Source organism: Vollenhovia emeryi, unplaced genomic scaffold, assembly GCF_000949405.1.
Source record: "Vollenhovia emeryi isolate VEMERY1.0 unplaced genomic scaffold, V.emery_V1.0 DF939166.1, whole genome shotgun sequence".
Lineage (NCBI taxonomy): Eukaryota > Metazoa > Arthropoda > Insecta > Hymenoptera > Formicidae > Vollenhovia > Vollenhovia emeryi.
The window spans coordinates 756,388-778,267 of record NW_011967200.1 but is presented as its reverse complement, the minus strand read 5'-3'; the positions used below and the strand labels follow the sequence as shown (position 1 = coordinate 778,267).

The 21,880-nt window shown below is 45.7% G+C and overlaps 1 protein-coding gene across 1 annotated transcript in view; it reads right to left on the bottom strand.

The window, feature by feature from the left end:
* Positions 1 to 19,870, bottom strand: part of LOC105564353 (semaphorin-5B) — a 108,599-nt gene extending 88,729 nt beyond the window's left edge. Inside the window, exon 1 of the mRNA XM_012016668.1 lies at positions 19,450 to 19,870. The gene's annotated coding sequence lies outside the window, so the exon portion shown is untranslated. The remainder of the gene's footprint in view (positions 1 to 19,449) is intronic.
* Positions 19,871 to 21,880: the final 2,010 nt, after the last annotated feature.

The following is a 21,880-nucleotide window of genomic DNA, read 5'->3' as shown; positions in this document are numbered from 1 at the left end:
TGTCTCCGTCACTCCACAGGTCTGGAGGGGGAACGTCGAGGGGAACTAGAGGTACGCGCACACCGCGTACGGCCTTGCCACGCGCTTCTAGTTCCCCTCGACGTTCCCCCTCCAGACCTGCGGAGTGACGGAGACAGCACCTTCCTCTATATCGTTCTGTCCTTTAGAAGACGCGGACAACTCCACTCACAGAACGCTGGGTCTATATATATATATATATGTATATATATGTCTATGATGAAAACGGATCGGAGGGGAAAAAAGGCGCGCGGCGCGTCTTTCGCTAATCGGTCTCGCACCTTCGCGCCACGCATTTCGCGCGCATAATTACTGTTATTAATTTGCGCGCGGCTTAGGAATAAAGCGCGTGTAATCGCGGACGGCCGGCGATGGCCGCGGAATTTACTGCCGCAGGCCACAGGCATCGCGGATATTAAAATAACTCCGTCGGCGGTTTTGCATGAGAAATCATCGCCGAGGCCGCTGTCGAGAGACGCGGCGGCGTATCCGCGGGTCCGGCCCAAGTTCCGCGTCGGAATGCGATAAAAACGTCGGGGCGCTCGGGAGTCCCGAGTCGGGACGTTCGACGGTTAGGAAAAACGGGAAAACAGGTGGTTGGCGGATCGCTCGTTTGTTCTCCCCTCCTGCCTCCCGTTCGCTGATAACAGGGCTATCTCTCCCGGCTTGACCTCCGCCTCGGGAATCTCGCGGCGACGATTGCACCATTGCGCGCGGGGTCGAGGTTTTTGATCGTGGCGCGAGCAAAACGCGCCACGAAAGAGAAGGATCAACGGTCAGCGATACGACTTTTGCGCGCACTTGGAACTTCGGCCCGCGATAACGTCGACGTTCCGTGAAAATCGAGCTAGGGACGAACTAGAGACGGCCGGTCGGAGACGCGGGAAGAGCGCGGCCTCGCATCCAGCCCAGCGAGTTAGCTCGCGCCACCCATAGTATACCATGTACATAGATCGATGTGAATATATATGGAAGCTCGATGCAACTTCACCCAAGTTTTCTTCCGGCTTATACATTATGAAATGTAGAAGTGCACGTTCCTTCCCTCAATTTATGATAGCAAGTTCCGCCGTTTCGATTTAGCGACGCTATATTCTGATTGAAGTTAGGAAATCTTGAAATGCTTGCGCAAACTTGCAAAGTACGGGTTACATTGCGTCGAGAAAGTTACCCCGCACGAGAATGGAGAACGAAGTTGTGGACTCGCAACGTGGAAATTTTATAAATATCGAGACTAAACTTGAAGAGACTAAAAATTGCACCCGGGCTTATCCTCATTCGTAATGGCGCTATTTCTAAAGACCGGCGTCCACGAGGCTTTTATGGAATAGCTGCGAGTTGATTGGCTACACGTTTCTAGGAACTAGGACTTGGACCAAGTTCTAGCATCGTGAACGCAGGCCTTAACACCCGATAGCATATTCTTCGGAAATTCTCAAATGCATGTCGAAATTAGAGCGCGTTAAAATTTATGACTCGCGAAGGAAAGGATAACCGTCGAGATTTCTCGCCGCCCCACGTCGTGCTAACTCGACACGCGTTTCGCCCACGCCGGATTTCGTCGGCCGCCGCATATTCGATCTGATATGATTACCCTTTCGCGTGTAAACGTCCCGCCGATATATCGAGCAAGGCGCGGACTCTTCTACCGGGAGCCGCGGCCAGGATGAAAAAGAAGGACGACTCCTGATTTATGACGGTAATAACTCGGCCATGCGAGTCACGGGTGAGGCGGACATCTGTTTGGATCCTATCTCTAAATTCTCGACATGGGCGATCTCTGTGTGGCACAGCGGCGGTAATGAGCACACAAGTGCTGTACACGCAGACTAGGCGGTTAACGGACCTCGCAGGAAACTGCGGTCCTCTTTGCCCACAAGCGCGGTAGCCGAGTAAAAGTCGAGGTACACATCGAAAGAAATTTTTTGCCGCATATAAAGCAATTAACGACCGAGAAGTTTATGAAGCGATAAATTCGCCGAGTCATTACATCGTTTAAATCCGCGCTAGAAGAGCGCCTTGCTCGCTACCTTCCCTTTCGCGCGAATCCCGATTCCTTCTCGCGATTCCCTCGATCGTTCAATTCACCACGGTCCTCTCGCCGGCGAGGCGCGAGTGATTCACTCGCGTGCGAGCAATCGAGGAGGGATCGTAGACGCGCGGTGTACGCTCGCCCGTCGCTATATCGCCGTAAATAAATTACCGTCTCTCGGTTAACGCCGCGTAGCCCGACATATGGTCGAGATTGTTTGCGCTAATTAATAACACCGTGCGTTCACGCGAGATTGTGCGTGCGCGCGCGCGCACGGCTTCCCCCTCGTATGTTTTCCCTGGCCTGCTATCGCTGATGAAACTCGACCTGCTCGTGTGTAACCTCAGCAAAAAGACGGACTCGCCGCGATACTTGCCGGAACATCGCGAAATTATATTAAACTCCTTTCCGTGTTTCCTCATTTCCTGTCGTCCCCGTTAAACCGGCGCGCCGATGAATTAAAGTAAAGACTAACTAGCCTACTTGCTAACCGCAAAATATTATATTCCGAGTTACTGTAAACCATAACGGAGTGTATAATGTACGAAAAGGTACGGTGGTGAAACTCTCTGGATTATTATATTACCGGCTTTCCCCGTGTTTGCGGATCAAGTTCTGTTCCACGAAATAACGAGCGAATGCGTTACGTGTAATCAATTAACGCCGAGCGCGTAATGATACGCTTGTTTGAAGTGGAGCCAGATTGTCCAAACACCGGATATGCGTCCAAACACGGCTTATTTTACCATCGTTTATTGCACAGAGTGCGTACAGAATGCTTTACGATCAACACGAAACGGGCACTTAATGACTTTGCGACGTGTACGGGATTCGGTGACGTCAAAAATTTCCGAAAGTACCCCTCGAGGGGGTTGATAAATTTAAACGCAATTCCCGATAGGACGTCAAAAATAGTGGGACGAGGTACCAACCGACGGGCATTGACAGCGGACGTCAAATAGTTTGGATAGAAATAATCCTCGCGAAATAATAAACAGCCTCGCTCGGCATTTAGCCGATAAATAAACAGAACCGAGAAAGATTATTCGGACAATAAAACATTCTCTCTAAAGATCAACCAGCGAATTGTCACTGAAAACAGCGAACAGTCACCGATCTACAGTTATGAGTATATCACTGCGATTTTCAGTGTTTGACTTTCAGAGAGTTTAGCGCCAAAAAAATCGATCGAGAAGAGAGGATTTTTGCAAATTTAAAAATATAACATCATATTATAATTCAATTAGCTGCACGGGGAGAATTTTCTATTAACCCTTTGAAGCTCGAGATGTAACATATATGTTACCCCCCTCGCCCGAGATTTAAAAAAAACCAACGCTCTTTTCACTCCGAAGTCTTTACTTCTTATCTACATTTTTGGTTTGCTGATTCTGAATCTAAAGTCGAAACTCTACAATTATCGACGATCGACTCAATAAGCAAAGTTAAAAAAATTATGTTTTCTATAAGATATCCTGTAGTAAAAAAATTATTCCTATAAACGACATTACGAAACTGGGTATCTGGGAGTTTTTGAGATCACCGATTTTTAATTTCAAGTCAAAGTTTGAAAATCCAAGATGGCGATCCAATATAAAGAGTCGGAAATGCCAAAAATGCAATCGATTATCTGGAACTCGGTATTCGAAAGTTTTTCAAGTTGCTTAAGTATTAAGTTTCAGAATAATCGGCTGAAAGGAAAAATGTATGCTTCAAACTAAAGGGTTCAAATTTACTCTGAAAATCGCTATGTCGTGGGACAACGTGGCATTTTAAAGAACTTTATGAGGGTTTTTGAAATTTGACCGTACACTCTACTAGTAAAGTGTACTGTAAAATTTCAAAAGCTCATAAAATTCTTCGAAATGTCATGTCCCACGATTACATAATTTTCAGGATAAAGAGTGAGAACAAGATCGGCCCCATTTGTTTCGCATTCGATTGTGGTCACAAAGTAGGTACTAAACGAAAGGTCTCGTCGGGATAACCGTGTACCTATTTAACGTTCCAGAGATATCGGGCTCCAAAAATTCCAAATACCACTGCGTGATCAAGAAAGCCACAAGAATGCAATTCGGAACCTTTGAAGCCCGATATCTCTGGAACGTTAAATGCACTCTGAAACTAACATATCTATAATCAACTTGACGAGAGCTTTTGTCTGGTCGACCTACTTTGTGACCCAAATCGAACGCGAAAAAATTGGGGGGGGGGGGGCCATTTGCCTATGGACACTTGTTCTCACTCTTTTAAGAAAAAATGCTCTCCGCGTGTTGGACGGTTTCCGAGTACGATACAGATTCCCTGCGAAGCTATTCCTGTCGAGATAACTCCGTAATTCCGACCTCACTTCTCGATAAACTTACCCGGCTATTTCTCTCTTCGGACGAGGTGTTTCGCGAACAACTGTCGCGTACACGTTGCGAACGCAACGCGAACGCGTATCGATATCAGTACTCGACTCAAAAATACGCGCACACGGTGGCAATCTGACCGTATCGATAGCGTTGATCCAACCTATTTTTATGACGGTTGAATTTATGGAGGGCATCCCACGCCTCTTGCGCGCGGCACGTCACGCGTGCAAATATAATATTCCCAATATGCGTGCACACGCGTATACGTGCGCGTTTGCGGCGAGCCGTCGGACGTGTGCGCGCGCACGCGCGCGCGTAACAGCACGTATACATATGTGCAAGGCCGATCTGACCGAAGAGCGCGAAATCCAGATAACAAAAGTGGCGTCGCGCGGTCTCGCGCGTACGTCACGGATCGGCGCGGCGCGAATCGCCGCGCTCCTTCCGACAATATGCAGCGGCGGGGACCTGCAGATGGTAGAGGGTACAACGGGAACGCGCGTGCACATCTGCAAAATGTCACCTCCCCGCGGCCGCGGCGAAGGGCGGAAAAACGACGGGCTCGCGCGTGAAACATTGGTGAACGGATGGGAAAGTTTACGGTGGATCGCGATATTTCAAGTGGATACAAATCGGAAGGGCGTGGAGAATCGTCAACGTACGAGTACATCTGTATTTATTAATTGAAATGCTGCACCTCGAAAAGTTGGAATAACAATTAAGGGCTCGTTCCACCTTAACGGCCCAAAAACTGTGCTTATCTCTAACAATTTTGTTCACAGTAAATACACCATACTATGCAATAAATCTTTTTGAGATTTATCAGAGCACTCTTAAATAACAGAAAAAAAATTTTGTCATAATTAAAACAATTTTTTAATTAAGCGTTTTCTACACCGTTCGAATGGCGTATCAAAAAACGTGCAAGTCCGCTGCGTCGATGACTTTTATCATTCAAGCTTACTCTGCATCTTTTTTGACACACCATTCAAACGGTGTAGAAAACGCTTGAAAAAGTGTTTAAATTATGACACTTTTTTGTGTTATTCAAGAGTGTCCTAATAAATCCAAAAAAGATTTATTTCATTGTCGGGTGTATTTACTGTGAACAAAATTGTTAAAAATAAGCATAGCTTTTGGGCCGTTAAAGTGAAATGACGCCCCTTAAATAACGAGAAATGAAAGGGATTAATATTTTGTAAATTTCACAAATTAATAAAATTCACAAGGCTCTCGTGCGATAAGCACAAATTCGAAGGCACGAAGTTTGAAGAGCCGTGACAGGGTGTCAGTGTCTAAATAATAATTTTTAATTTCTCTTTCTGAACCGAAGTAGCGCGATTTTGTGCCTTGAATTGATAATGTCGCAATAACAGCGGCAATTAGCAATCGATATGACAACGGCAATGCACGTCGCGTCCCTGGATATATTGGCGAATTAAAACAAATAATGGTCTAGCCCCGCAAAACAGCGCTCGTTTATTTGATACATCGCGAAATTGCAAAATAATCGTGAGTCGCGTGATACTTTGGCTTAGTCGGCTGAAAACGATAGATGGATCGATGACAAAAGGTCAGCGATATGTAATTTCAGCGCGAAGCAGAATAACGAGAGTGCAACGTAAGACACAATCGCCATTTCTGCTTACGGTTATCAATTTAATGCGACGTCTACTAAATGAAGAATTATTTTGTTAGAAAAAACATTTTCTCTACAAAAGTGATGTTGTCAACAAATTGCGCCAATTAAAATGGATTTATACAAACTACATAGTTAATTGTTTTTGTCATGCCTAGATGCGACGTCTATTAAATGCGCGATGCTCTTCCTATCGTTTATTGTTACTAATAACAATGTTTCTTTATCGGCACCTGTCGGGGCCACGTAATCTCCAATAACTCTCTAGCCCGTTATCGAATTCTCTACGATGGCGTCGAATCGATAAGATTGATTTTTCTCAGGTTGATCGTTTACCTAACTATAAGATAATACAACTCTATAAGATAATACAAATTCGATCTTAAGATGTAGTTCTCGTTCAATGTGGCGCCCATTAAAAACTTTACAACATTTACAGTCAAATTACCAAGTAAGCTAATTTTCTCTAACTTTGTGTATAAAAATTGCACAATCTTTAACTATACAGAAATAAGTGCTTTTATGTGCAATATTTTTTATTGTAAAATGTCTCTCGTCTAGAAGAAAATAATATGTTTAACAGATAGAGGATCTCTCGGGTTGAACAGCAAAAGTGTACACCAAATTTCAGAGTTTCCCTCTTCACGACTCGCGCGAGCTCGTCGAGCTATGCATAACTTCGCAAAGGTCGTTACCTAATCGCCCAAGCTGTTACGCAGTCCTGGCAAGAGGCGTTAAACGTTCCGTTTGTCCGGTGCAGGGAGGAAAAATAACGTTGCAAAAGGTACAAGCCATTTCCTACGCTCATTGCCAGTTTATATATACGCCAGCGGTTCGGCCGCGGCATAAAGGGCGTATTCATGCGACCGTTCCCCCGTAAAGCGTAATAAGCTAACCACTGTTTCCCGAGCGCCGAGGCCGTGGATCGCCGGGAGAAGCCCGAATGCCGACAAATTAGGATCTCGCCTGCGTTTCCTGTCAGCGGCCTCGCATTAGGCGTAACGCGGTACGCCTGCGGGAAAGCGTATCGGAGATAAGCCGATGTATGTACGTAACGTGGAAGAGGCCTTGATTCGCCGGATCAAGCCGGAACCTGTTCGAGTCGACGAGCTAATGGGATAATTGGACGTGGCGATGTAACTGTAGCGCAATGCGAGCTCCGGGCCGGAAATTACCGTGACAAATACATAAACGCGCAATATTTTACGAGAGAAACGATCTTCGCCTCGACTCAAGATCCGCGAACGTCGATCAATCAAATCGACGAAGAATCAATTCGTCCGAGTGAAATCCGAGTACGTGGGTGATTTATCATCGGAATCGGAGCGCCCTTATCGTAATACCCTTATCTCGGATAAGCGAGGATATCTCTAAAAAAATATTCCCAGTTTGCGTAGTTGCAACGTAAGCACACAAGGCGCGGTATACATGTGCGCGTGACATTTCTCAATGCGACTCGCGTTCGTCACTACCGCGGGCTCGCGCGAATGCTTGGAAAGTAAACGGCGTGTAATTAATGAAGAGCCGATGCTGCGTGAATCATTATTGTTAGATTATGCTAACGATTTTGTCGCGACCGGGAGAGGCCAGTGCGAAATGCGCCGTGCGATCGGACCGGGCTCTAGCATAGCTACGCCAAGGTGGCTGCCTTGCCGTAGGCGAGAAAGTATTCCGACTGCATACAGCGTGCATGCAACGAGGCTGCGTGCAGTGCACGCACGCTGTAAGGATGCAGTTAGAGCTCCACGTTCTATATACACGTACGAGCCGGGTATTTTAATCTTTGCCCCTTTAACCCCTTCACTCTGAGACATTAGAGAGCCATTAAATGTTTTCACTTGGTTTACTGTTTAGTTCCTGAAAAATAAACCGCACTTTCACTGACTTGGCTGCGGCACGTCAGTCATTTTACGATATCGCAAATTGATTGTCAATAATGTTAAGCGGTAAATAAAAATCCCATTTAATTCCCACGAGATTCTCAGAATAAAGCACACAGTTGGAAAATTTGTGTTTTCTTGTTAAAAAAAATGCCGGTCAAAATTTTTGTGTTTAACGTCCAACACATTCGTGTGTTAATTTAACATGTTGCTCTTGGGTTAATTGACCTCAAATGTAAAATTATTTAAATAACTGAAAATAAATGTTAAAACAACACAATGTGTAGGTACTTATTTCTTAATCTCACACAATACATATGTGCTATATTATTAGTCACAAGATTTATCTGTTAAAATTCACAGAATAAAATGTTGATTTTATTCTATATAACATAGGTAAGTGAGAGTGATTTCGAACCGTTATTTGACTTGTTACGTTTGTAAAATGTACAAATTACATTTTAAAAAATTCACTTCGTTATTAAAAATTAAAAATATGTTAACTCTACTTTACAGAAAATCTATTTTAAACTATTTTAAGGTTTGCATTTGTATTGTGTTAAAATATTAGCAGAGTATTAGCGTGATCATTTAACATCATTTAACAAATTAACACAAAAATTTGTGTGGATCGTTTGGGACATGCGACATCTGTGAAATTTAACACCAAATTTTCAACTGTGTACAATCAAATGTGTCCTGGGCGAAATTAGAATATTAGGAGCGAATCCAATGTTAAGAGTGACCAGTTTATACTGGATTTCTTATTTGTCTAAAATTATGTGTGTAATCAGCAGAGGTTCGGTAGATCCTCTTCGGCCTAAGAGGTTTCAAAGAGGATGAAATATTTCATTGCATTCTCTTTGACGGTTAGAATGAGGTTAAACAAAATTGTTTTGCTCGTCCGGGCCTCAAATTGCAGTTTCAAGCCGACTCCGAGGTCCAAATGAAGACAGAGTTGAATAATTGAGGCCCATTCCGTGACCAAAAATACTCGGCCCGGGTTTTCACGTGTATAAATATACCGTCCGCATTTACCGGACACAATGCTCGCATATATAATATAGCTGGGCAATGACGGCGAAGTCACGTAGTGGAATGTTACATGACGCGTGTAATAAAGGCGCCGCATTCAGAATTACGCGCGCCGACGGTACCCGATGGATTTTCGCACGCAAAGCTCTATGTTCGGTTGTTAACATCCCCGCGGATACATTAACGATAGAGCAATAGCGAATATGATAATCTGTAATACGAGCGAGCCTGTAGACTTTCGCGCCGTCGTGTCGCGCATAAACGTCTAATGTCGTATACAACGAGCGATATATCTTCGGCGCGAATCGGGCGGGGAGGCCGATAGACACGAGCGTAAAAGCGAGCGCGCGTGCGAACGCGCGCCTAAACCCTCCAATTTATGGACTGTACGCCTGGCATGAACCCGAATACACACACGTGCCACGCACACACTCGACTTTTCTCCTATAAACTCCATTACGCGACATTGCCGGCGAGCGTTTATCGAGCAATATCGCTCGTGCCGCGGGTCGACGATGGCTCAACTTCTTCGTGCATACGAATGCCGCGGAACGCACGTTTTTCACACGCGCGATAAAAGCGCGAACAAACGATCTTATCTAAGCGCGCGGGAGAGACCTTTGTATTCCATTGTTATTTGTTAAGTTGAATAAAAACGTTCGACTAGCTGCGATATTGCTAATTATCGCGTGCCTCATTTCCATCGATGTGTCTCGTACACTGAGAGAAATGTCCGATTAAATACATTCGGATAATCCAATTACACAATAACAAACGATACATCCGATTAAATTGTATATCCCTTGAAAAATGTGATTGGTTTTTTTAATCAAATTTCATCGGATGTACCCATAATTTAATTGTGGTGTACAGATTTGCGGCATTACTGGGCATTTTTGGGGAATCAGCTTGGGTATTAGGCCTTGCTGGGGCATACAAAGATAAAATAAGATAATAATGCCCGCCGGGCATTAGTAAGCATTGGTGTACAAGATTTTGGTCAGCGGTTTCCCCCTCGAAAATTTGTATGTATTAATTCGTAAGGAATTTATTTCAAAAGAAACCTGTCTATTATTTTTCAAATGACTCCACGGCGTGTTTGGTCTGCTCGGCCAGCGTATTATATTGCTCAAATCCGATCGATCCGATCGTCTCCCGGAGACGCTCTCGTCGCCGACTACTCTGCGGGGTTATAGCCATATAGCGACCCGCACGTACACACGAATGCATCAGTATGTGTGTGTGTGTGCCGCAGAGGTAGTAGGCCAGCACCATATACGGACCCTTCGTGGACCGTAGAGAGGAGAGGCTGCTCTGGCCATTGCTCAGGCCAAAAGAGAGAAACGCGAGGACCGGTACAGGTTCGCGTTTGCCGCGTACGGCCGTGCGACGTTCGTGGTGTCCCATATGCGAGCGGCGTTGACTTGTGAGGAGCAATCTTTCTCGAAAACCAGAAATTGCGACACTCCCAAATTTTTTAATACACACATCCATTATGTAACAAACAGCGTGCCGACTGTTATAAGCCTGAGTCCTAGTGCGTTACGTTAGCGCGTTAATAATCCCGATTGAAAATATTATATAAACGTATACAGGAGGAAAATATAAACAAGCAGAGCGTAATGGATGCGATAATAACTCAAGGAAGCAATTAACCACGAGACAAACCAAACGCCAACTTATCTCATTAACTGAGAAAAGAGTGATAAAAGAGCGGCGTTATCGATTTAATAGCAGCCTTGTCCAAGATAGCAAAATGTGTCGAGTTAGTTTGAGATTATTATACCTCGTATCACGCGCGTCCTATTAATAACACCAATCGAAATCGTCAAGTGTAACGAGAATCAACGGGCACAGCACTAATTCCAGATTGGTGAGACGAGGACGAGACGAGGAAAGGGGAAAAGTCGTGGAGGAAATACTGTTTTTCCTACTGAACTGCCCACGAGAGCCAGTCACAGTTTAGCCCCAAGTCACCTGCTCCATAACTCTGCATCCTTATTGGTCCCCGTAAACAATCCAGCAGAAAAAATAGTATCGTGCGCCGTTGGCTTGAGAAGAGGGAGAGTTTTCCCCCCTATTTTATTTTCGTCCCTCCTCGTCGCCGGCGCGTGCGTGGAACTCTGCCAGATGCAAACCACGTGTTACACCCTGTTTACCGGGTCTCCTCGTCTCTTCCTCGTGTTCCGCCTTTTCTTTCTCCGCGGTCCACACGTTCGACCTTCGAAAATTTTAATCGCGGACTCCCTCGCGCGCGCGGTACCTACACGCGTACCCGTAGCGTCGGGCGCGCCTGAGGAAGGTGTGGGTGAACCCGAGAACTGGTTTCCGACCCTTCTTCACGCCTCACAAATCGAAAGAGGCGAACCGGAATCGGGACGTCATTACGAACGTTCTGTCGTAGCGAATGATAACGAGCAAAGGCTCCACAACTTAAGATAAGATACCGCGAGAGATATTATTCCGGGAGGAATATCTGCGATGATTATCTCGGCGTTCTATAAACTCCTTTCCCAGACAGTTTATTATATCGAATTTCAATATAACTCTCTCACGAAAATTACCAGGGCGATACGTCGCGACGACAAAAGATGTATTTATTTCTTAAATTAAATGCTATGCAGGGCCTAATTGGGGCCCATTGGGTTACTGTAAGGCACTCAATTATGTTGGTTCCGTTAGAAATCGGGAGGGGGGGGGGGGGAATTAACGTGACACGATTCTGGACCTACACCGTCCGCGTTTCATTAACACACGCATCAATTTCCGCGTATGAGAAACTGATACGTGTAACCGATTTACAAAGCTCAAGACACCCGTAATTTACAACGTTCAGCCGACGAGCGTGAGATAGATCTGAGAGAGGTCGAAATCCGTGCGAGTAATCGAAGCCGCGATATAAACGTGCGTTCCGCAAAGAGTTCCCCGTGCTACGTGCGGCCTACGGGAGCGTGCGATTTACGAGCGTTCGGAGGGAAGCGTGACCGAACAAGAACGATTTCGTCGCGCGTAAACATGCTGCGGGTGACGTTCGGGCTCGAAAATCCGATAATAGATTCCGCTACGCGCTCGCCTGCGTGGAAAACTCCGGCGAAAAATAGCGTTTCTCGCGATAATCCCCGACTGCCTCGTGTGGCCCAGGCGCGTCCATCGTCCGTTAGACATAACGCAGCGTTCACAACATTCATCTTGAGGAAACTGGTGGCTGCACTCTCGTCTCGCAAACGATAAGCGGTATTTTCGGCCCGGCCTCAGACGCAGTACTGGCGCCAGCAATGTTACTGAAAGCCACCACTCGGTGTTTCTGAGAATTTACGGTACAATGCAGCCAAAATTTAGAGGCAAAATTAATGTTTAGTTTTAATGAGCCTGAAAAGGAGCCTGAACGGTCCCCGACTGCTTTGGGAATGGGAAATGGAGAGCGGATGCTGTAGGAATAGAATCCCGTTCGAAACTTTTACGTTCGTAAGGTTCGTATCGTTTACAGACAACCTTGCCAGGCTATTGGCCGGCGGTTTTCCGTTCGCTATTGTTGCTGAATTTCAAAGAGTTTATGGTAGTTTCTTCAATCCTCGAGAAAAGTTTTTCTGAGAGAACGGTTCTTTCTAACGTTAAGACGCGCTTCGACTGTAAAGTATTCTTAAATATTGTTATAGACGCTGCAAAAACAAGGGATTCGAAATTAGCCTGATCGTTCTTTGACACATACCTAAATCATGACGAAATCTCTTGGAAACGTAAAACCTACTTTTTTATCGTTATTATATACTTTTTGCTTCTAAATTTTTTTTAGACAAGTAAATGCAATTTTAAAAATATTGAAATTTACTTCTTCTGTCGTATGAAATAAAATTTTTCGCTTTTCTCAGAAGAAAAATAGGGCGATTATTGTACCGCAAGAATTGACAAGAATTAGAATATTCGTGCCGCATCGAAATTGATACGTCAACAGAAACAAAAAGAAACGTAGACGGAAGTCACAAAACGTGCAAGAGTCCAGTGGGCAGTAAAATTATAGTGATTATACATTCGTTGTTTCATTAGTGCGTTTCGAGACCTTTCGTAACAAGTTTCTCGTTAAAAACTCGCCCTCTGTTTCACCTACACGCGATTTTCGCGGAAGGTGCATGCAATCTGCGCAATGTTTTACGGTCACTCCCTTCCTCTCTCCCGTCAGGAATCACGCGGCGAAGGTGGTTAAGCAGCGTTTAAAAAATTTCGATCTGCATCTGACAGCGGACAATGGTTAACCCGTGGGGTTCCTGAACAGCGAGGAGATTTCGCGCCGCTCGAGCCCTCGTCTTCGACAAAAAGCGGCCCTTCGGTAAAGTCTGGATATCGTCTTGCTGGTCGGAGACCGCAGTGGCGTAGACGTTGCAGAAGGTCACGAACAACCACTAAATCATGCCGTGGCAGCCAGTCGATATCGGTACCATCCGAAAACGATTTCGACCAACATAACAGTTTACAGCCCACCCTCTTTACGAAAAAGCATCAAATCGTGTCTCTACGATGTTTTTTTTATGTTAACCCTTTACCGTATAGTTAAAAGATATTGGATTCAAGCTGACCGAGCGTCAAAATACAATATAAAAACTTGTAGGAGAAACGTTCGAGTTTTATAGCGTACGTAAATAATCGCTCCATATCTCGTAAATAGTCGATACTATTTAGATATTGGTATACCGTTATATCGGGAGAATGTCGTATTGATATCGTTAAATTTATCTTTTCATCTTCATATCACAAATTGCCGCTGTTGGCTCTCGTCCCGAGATACCGATATGAAACGGGGACATGTAATTTCCCAAGTTTTCAAACCTCTTAAAAATCGAGGGTAAAGTTTTAAGGTTTTAACGTAACGCATAATTATCGCTTGACGAGATACCAACTTCGCAGATATTCTTTTCCACGGACGAATATATTAGCACCGGTCAGCGAGATTAACATCGAAACGAGCGAGAGCGTCAGTTTTAAATTTACATGACACCACGGTATTTGAGCCAGCGCTCAAATATGGGATTCGTTTGCCACCCTGGGGAATATAATACCCACTCTTCACGACACCGGCTTCCCTTTGATCGTCTCGAATTCGTCGTTCCGTCAGCGCGGACGCGTGTCTAATCTGAACGGGGTAGATAAAGCCTCACGCAAGAGAGCACGGAGAGCTCTGTCCCGGGGATTTCGAGAAACCAGATATTTTCCTCGGTCCCGAGAAAACGCAGCGAGCAGTTACGACCCAAGCTAGGCACGGCCGTGGAATTAGGCCGCTACACGAAATACAATTCTAAAGTCAACATTTTAATCACGTAATTTCAGGATACGAAATTTACGAAAAAGAAAAAAAACAAAAGGTAAAAGTCGGAAAACAGACAATTGTGAGAATTGACACGATGTTCAAATTGGCACAAAGGCTATTTAAATACGCAGAGTTATGCTGATTGCAAGTTGTCGATAAAAAAAAAGTATATACGCATTCATAATAATTTCTTTGATTGCGAGTTTTAATGAAAATTTATACGGGCAAATTATCGAGTTGTCAAATGAGAGGAACAATCCAGGATAAAAGTTGCGTGACGCAATTTAAACGAAACTCTTTTCGTGCGTAATTGTCACGTAGCCGACCTGGCCGATAAGACGAGAAAGCTACACGGCAGGAAATGCTCAGCAGACAGTGTCCCCGCGGTGCGCTCGGGCTTAATACACCGTATAATCCTATTATGATACCGAAATGCTCCTATAATGTCTATCCGGAGATTAGGATCGACGCGAGTCATGAGAATCGGCGGCGTTCGCGATCATAAAACTCGGGATAGGCAGGCAGGCTTGCGACTCGTGCCGGATTTTAATTTATGTCGTGAGAACGGCGCGTTGCGAAAGTCTTTCTTCGGCGCGGCGATAACTTCGGACACGCCTGGCCTCTCCTCTCATCGCGCGTCGCTCTCGTACCGTTACTTTTTCCGCGATAAGTGCGCCGTCCGATTAGCGCGCTCATCATCGATGGGAACTTATGAACCGGAGAGACTATCGTCGAGTCCCACCGTAAAGTTACTTACATTAAGATTGCGCTGTCTACTAAATCTGGTTAATAATATTCGTATCACAAGTATATAATGTATACGATATAATAACTGTGTATATTATAACATAGGAAACGTATGAATATGTGAATAAAATAGGGATTATAAATTAAATGGAATAAAATATTCATCGCGTCAGAAATTAACAAAAGGTACATATGTGTGCGTGTGCGTGCGCGCGCGCGCGCGTGTTTAAATATAAAGTGACATAGAGAGAGAGAGAGGAGGGGGAGGGAGTCGTTATAACATTATATGAATGCACGACTCCAGGTATTCTCGCCCTATGTGAATATCTGCTTGGTCAATAGGGAGACCCAAGTATTGTGTTTGTACTATACACCTCAAATCTGAAAACTCACGGCTACCTTTCGCCGGCGCACACACACACATGCACGCGTGTTCAGATAAAATGACTCCGTCCCTTAGTTAACCGCAATATTCGGAAGGGAGCTCCATTGTCGTCTTCACGAAGGTACGAACCTTCGTACACGATCGCTCCACGCTCGAAATCAACGCGAGCAGAAATACGCTCGCGCGCTAATAAACGGATGTGTAAAGCAAATCGTATAAATTACGGCCCGTTTTTTTTTTATCTCGCGCAGCCGCCACGCCGTTACATGTACTCATCAGTCGGACAGGCCATTACATCTAGACAGCCGGGGTATATACGAAAGCAGCGCAACATGCAGGCCGTGCGCGGCGACACGACGTGCAGCGTGTTCCGAACACGTTGCACGCGAATTGCGCGCGTATCTCGATCTGCGGTTTTCACGTTGGGCCGTTTCACATTGTATCTGCCTCACGTGTCCACTCGCGACGTGTAACATTCGCAAGATACCTCGAAGATTAGCACGTAAATGTTCCGATTAACGGCACGTAAGTGATGCGCGCGCGGAATCGAAAATGCAAGGTCTTCGCGATAGGCTCGCGATAATAGAAAAACAAATTTCAATCGCAATTAATCAGCCGACCGTGTTATTTTACTCTTTCTCTCAATAATTAACATTAGTGACGCGCGAAATATCTTAAATATGGTTGAATGCAAATTTTTCATTGTTGTCCAAGGAGTAAACCGCTGAGGGCATTGTGATGTACAGATTTGCGGCATTACTAGGCATTACTAGGCATTACTAGGCATTGCTGGGCATTATCAGGCATTACTAGGCATTTTTTGGACATTAGTTTGGGCATTAGGCCTTGCTGGGGCAATATAAAGATAAAATATGATAAAATAGGAGATAAAGTAAGATAAAATGATGCCCACTGGGCATTAGTAGGTATTGGTGTACATCATTTTGGTCAGCGGTCAGGGTTTACTCGACGTTGTTGTCCGTTGAATGTGTTAAATATTCTTACGATACGAGAGATGCAACTCGCGCGCCTCTGTGTTTTTATTTAAATAGCGAGATATTTGACATTTTACAACTGACAATCTCGAGTTTATTACGTTTGTTTCGCGGAGTGCAAACTGTGGATGTTGCACGTGCGTTGATTATGAGACGTTTTATAAGCCGTGACATTAATTAACGATTGCGTGAATTCGCGTCTGGTATTGTTACTCAACGACACGAAGGGCCGAACCGAGGGAACTAAAAATCCAAGTCTCAGATCGTAAACGACGCAGCGTTTTCTCTTTCTCTCTCTCTCTCCCCTCCCCCCCTCTCTCTCTCTCTTCTTCTTCTTCTCGGGAGGCACGAAACGTAGGGGAAACGCTTCGATAAATTATTCATGTCCGCACGACCGGTCGTGCTGCGCCCGGGATACTTTTATATAAATTTTTATAGGTCGTACAAAAGCGAAGTGGTTACGTCTTCAGGAACGTAGCGCGATTTCCTCGTATCGATCGATCAACGTTTGTACATGATATATGCGAATTTCTATTAATAACAATTGGCGGAAAACAAAGCGAGAGTTTGTATATGTCTAACGCACAGTGTTATCCACGCCTGACGATATATACGGCTCCGTGTCTTTTCATAAATTATTAGATTTTTTTCATGTTTCCATAGTTCATAGATCTTTTAACGCTTCGAAGGATTTTAATACCAATCGGCCGTCGATGCATATTATTATAATTATGTATAGCCTCTGGGCTGGATGCGAATAAGCATATATTACGCCGTGGAAAACGGAGAATTGTAGCCTCTGCTTTTCCTTTAAAAATAGATATGAGAAATCGATAAAATCTATCGATACGTATCGGCAGGTATTTTCAAAGTGATTAGCTTTAACGATATAAATATTAGTCCCGATAAATACTGTATATTCGCCGAAATTTAATTATGATCAAATTAAATCTCGTCAAAACTGAATATTAACTGCGCACTGACCGAATCATTTTCAGAGCAAATTTCATTATAATGTAATAATTAGTAAATTTAATGGGTCGAGAAGCAAGTTAATAGCACGTATAATTGGACATTTCGCTACAGCTCTCAAGTATGTTAAATTCCATTACCCGAAAGTTTAATTGAGCCTCGTAGTGACATACGGCGGCTCTTATGAGTCACCTATCCTCTGCTACTAGATTTACTACAATGAAGAATTTATCTCAGGAACAATTCAACTTTCGTGACGCAACTCCTTATCCATACAACTCACGTAACACACTAGCGATAACGAGCGAGACACGGGGATCTTTAGAAAAAAAAAGTCACTATCGTAATATTGTTTATTCTTTCTCGATCTTCGAATAGGGCGAGCCCGTGCTCGCGAGGGATAGCACGAGCGTCCCTTCGTATACCGCGTGCCTCGTAAACGCCGCGCGCGAGACGTGAAGAGCGGCTCGACCGCAGCATCAAGTACGCCTTACTATGCGTCGAAATTATTACTATCGCGCTAATCACCGCATAGGGGAAGTATATGTATATGTCGCTTCGTCTCTCTCTCTCTTTCTCTCTCTTTCTCTCTCTCTCTCTTCGGACTCCTCTCCCCGTCTCGGGATTACGACCTCTGTCGCCGTCCGTGATTTGTACCGCTCCGGAGGCGACCAGTCTCCGTCTGAAGCGAAAGAGACGAGGGGACGGGAGACAGAGACAGAGGGAAAAGAAAAAAAGAGACATGGAACGGGCGACTCTAATACGCCGACATAAACAAAGTGACCTAAGGACGAAGAGAATCGGACTAACTGGATCGTTAAACGCCACAATCGTCGCTGTCATTTGATTTCTCTCTCTCTCTCTTTCTTCTCCTCGCGGAGTCGCGTACAGCGACGCGGACACCCGGTATACGGAATCTCCCGCGCGCGCGAGATGTGCGCGACGACGCGTCGAAGGATGTAAAAGCGCTAATGAAAGATACGACGCATGTAAAAACGGTCCACCCCTCGTGTCGAATGTTTACTCAAGAAACGGCGTTGACGAGGGAACACAAACGTCTTCGCGTTCGAGCGCGGCTACGCGACTGCAGCGAGGGCTCCTCTTCTTTCTCTCGTATCTCGACGTTCACGGTGCATCGAAGATAAATATATCGAACGCACAAAAGTATCGCGAGCGTAAATATTTCGAAGGGATTCGTGATGTCGCGATGAAGCTAAGCGCGACGTTGAACAACGCCCATTCTCCTATCGATGCACCTTAACTCCAAACTTGATTTAACTTTCTATCTTTTTCTAAGGCTTGGAAAAAGATGGAAAGTAAAGTAAACCGAGATTAAGGTTAAACGTAGAAGTGAACGTAGACTCGCGCCGAACAACGTTGACAAGAGCGCCAAGGCGTGATTTATGCGGTAAAACATTGATATTAAACTAGGCGACATTAATATTAAGATGTTAATACCAACTCTGTTATTAACACCCGCACTTGCGACAATATTCTCAAGGAATCGACGTGTCAATGAAAAGAAGAAAAAAATCAGTCGCTGGAGGAATTCCAATTACATCATAAACTTGTTTTACAATTTAGATCCGACTCATGAATAAAACTAGCGATTGGACCGCGCGCCAAGTGTAACACCTTATACCCGTAAAGAAAAAGGTGCCAATTACTGCAATAATCGCTCGACGTACTTAGCGCATGCCGTGCGACCTTACGGCGCGAACGAGAGAAAGAGCGCGGGACCTTCGAATCCCCCGTGATTTATTCGCGACGTGCGATCGTACAAAAATTCGCGCCGGCCCCGCTCCGTCAAAACAACCGGGCGAATCATGGCCGCCCGGGGGCTGCGCGCGAAATTGGAGCGCTCCGACACGCTCGTCGCGGATCGCACGTGCGCGACGACGGGGAGCGGACGTCTCACGCCGCGCCTCATTAATCTCAATCGAAATTGACGCTTCTTCCGCGAGAAGAAAAAAAAAGAACAAAGAAAGCCTGCGAGAGAGAGAGAGACGCGACGGCAATCAAGGGTCGGTCGCGCGCTGCGAGGCGAGATGACATTGCGAGGGGAAGGGGGAGAGGGTTACTTTACTCACCGGCGCCGAAACTGAGAGAGATCGGGTCGATCAGCAGTCCCGCGGCTCCATGGCACCCGCCGATTTCCCGTACTCGACGCACAACCGAGTGTCCTGTGTCGAGCCGCGTGGACGTTCGCGCCGCAGCATCAAGTCGCCGCAGCGAAACGCCGCGCGCGCGTCCGGTTACTCGCGGAGAAAAACACGCCGGACAATGTGCGCGCGGATCGATGGAATTTCCACGGGCGAACGAACGGAGAGACGCACTGACGGGGACGCCACGCGACGCGCCCGTGACTTTGTGTACGATCGCACGACGCGACACGCGAGAGACAAGCGAAAAGAATCGCCGTCGAGCGAAGCCTTGGCAGCTAAACGCCGACTGAGCGCGAGAGACCCCGTACGGAACTACGGACGCTGCTTTGGCATCGGCTCCACGCGACGGCCGCCTCTCCTCTCTCCGGCTCTCTCGCTCGCGCGCGCGGCGAGCGGTGGTGGAAGCCAGTTTGAAAGTACGCGCAGCCGCCGCTAAGTTGGCGCCAGTCGACGCGGCGGCACTCGTGATTGAGACGCTCGCGGAACGCCGTTCGCGGGAGTTGAACTCTCCCGGGACTCGGGAGAAAAGAGGAGCAATAAAGCACGCGGGAGCAACGTAATCCGGGGAACGTAACGGAACAGAGATGCGTTAGGTAAAAATTGAAACGTTCTCGTGCGTGCGGCTAGAAATGTGAAATTGAATTTTCCGCCCCCGGCACCGCGACTCCGGCGGTCGAAAACCCGTAATCGAGAAGAGAGAGAGAGATAATTGGAGGATGAAACAAAAGCAACATCGTTATGGTATTCGCGTTAGGCAGAATCTGTAGAAAAATGACTGGAGCGTATCGTATCTTTTATCTCCGATGTCTAAAGCTGGCGCCACACTGCGCGATTCGTCAATAGTGTGGAGGCAAAATTGGTCGATTCGCCATTCGCAGTGATTCGCCAACCGAGAGGTTTTTTAACGAAGATATCAATATATTTTGATGAAAATATATAAAATGGTTTTCTGGCTAATATTGAAACTTGACTAATTGTAGATTTATGATATACAAGTCCTGTGACAACAGGTAAAAGTTAACAATTGTCCAAGTTAACGCGAACGAAAAGACAAATAATTGCGAATAATAAACTGCGAAACACGAATAGCGCGGTAGCTAATAGCGAATGTCCAACAAATTTCTGCAAATCACAAATCCCGAATCGCGCACAGTGTGGCGCTGGTTTAAAACGGGCGCTGGAGAATACATGAAAATCAAAGGATGTACAGGAAACGTAATGAGAAAACTCACTGGCGAAGAAAAGATTCTCAGTAACGTACAGGAAAATAAAATCCGTGCGATTAATAGTATAAATAAAAGATAAAGAGCTGCTACGAAAGTATTATTTGCGAGTAAGACATCTCGAGAATAAACTCGCGTTGCGGGCTTAAATAAACTGCTTTCTCTGAGTCGCGATAAGAGATTTGTATACGGAAACTCACAGATATATCATAAATCCAATCTACATTACGCATTTATATGGAAAATATGTTAAAGGGCATACACTAATATCTCGTAACTGTTTCTCACTTTTGCGATTTCGCTAGAGGTCGGGGAAGCGGGAAGCGCCGCGAATTCGCACGTCCTTTATCAGCGAAAAAATCCTCGCCGCTCCAAGTTACATTTGCACCGCGGGAGATCCTCGCGCGCCTAATAATCGTAAACAATTTCTAATGTGTACATACGCGGGGCACCGTTAGAAACCCGCCGCGGGTACGGACGCGTACCTGAAGTGCGTGTACGCGCCGCAGAAGTAGCGTTCGTCGTCGAGGCAACGGAACGAAGAGAGACCCCTTGAAGCGGCAATTCAAGAGTACACCAGGCCGAGAGAACCAGCTCTCCCCGTCCTCTCTACGCGTGCTCTCGTAGTCGTCCGTATTAAGAGAGCCTCGGTTTATTAACGACACGCTGGGAATTGACATCTGCTCGTTACTTGGCCGCAGAGGTCCGCCGGCTTTGCCTCAATCACCGCGCCGGAATCGCGATTGCGCGATTTTCTCGCGCGATTATACGGGATACTCTTGCATATATAAAGATTTAGTTATCGCGACATACCATACATAATCGAGCGCTGAAGATAATGTAAGCAGCGGCGTATGGAACTTGGATAGAAAGAGAGACGCTCGACATTCGCTTTTCACTCCGGCGTGAAATATCGCGCTCGTTGCGAAATGGACTGTTATTAAATACTTTGTATTGTTTGGGCTACCGAAAGAGTAGGATAGCTATAGGAGTTCTAACTCACTTGTGGAGGGGGAAACCAGATGGACCTAACCGCTGGGGAGGGGGAAACCGGACGGACCTAACCGCTGGGGAGGGGGAAACCAGATGGACCTAACCGCTGGGGAGGGGGAAACCGGACGGACCTAACCGCT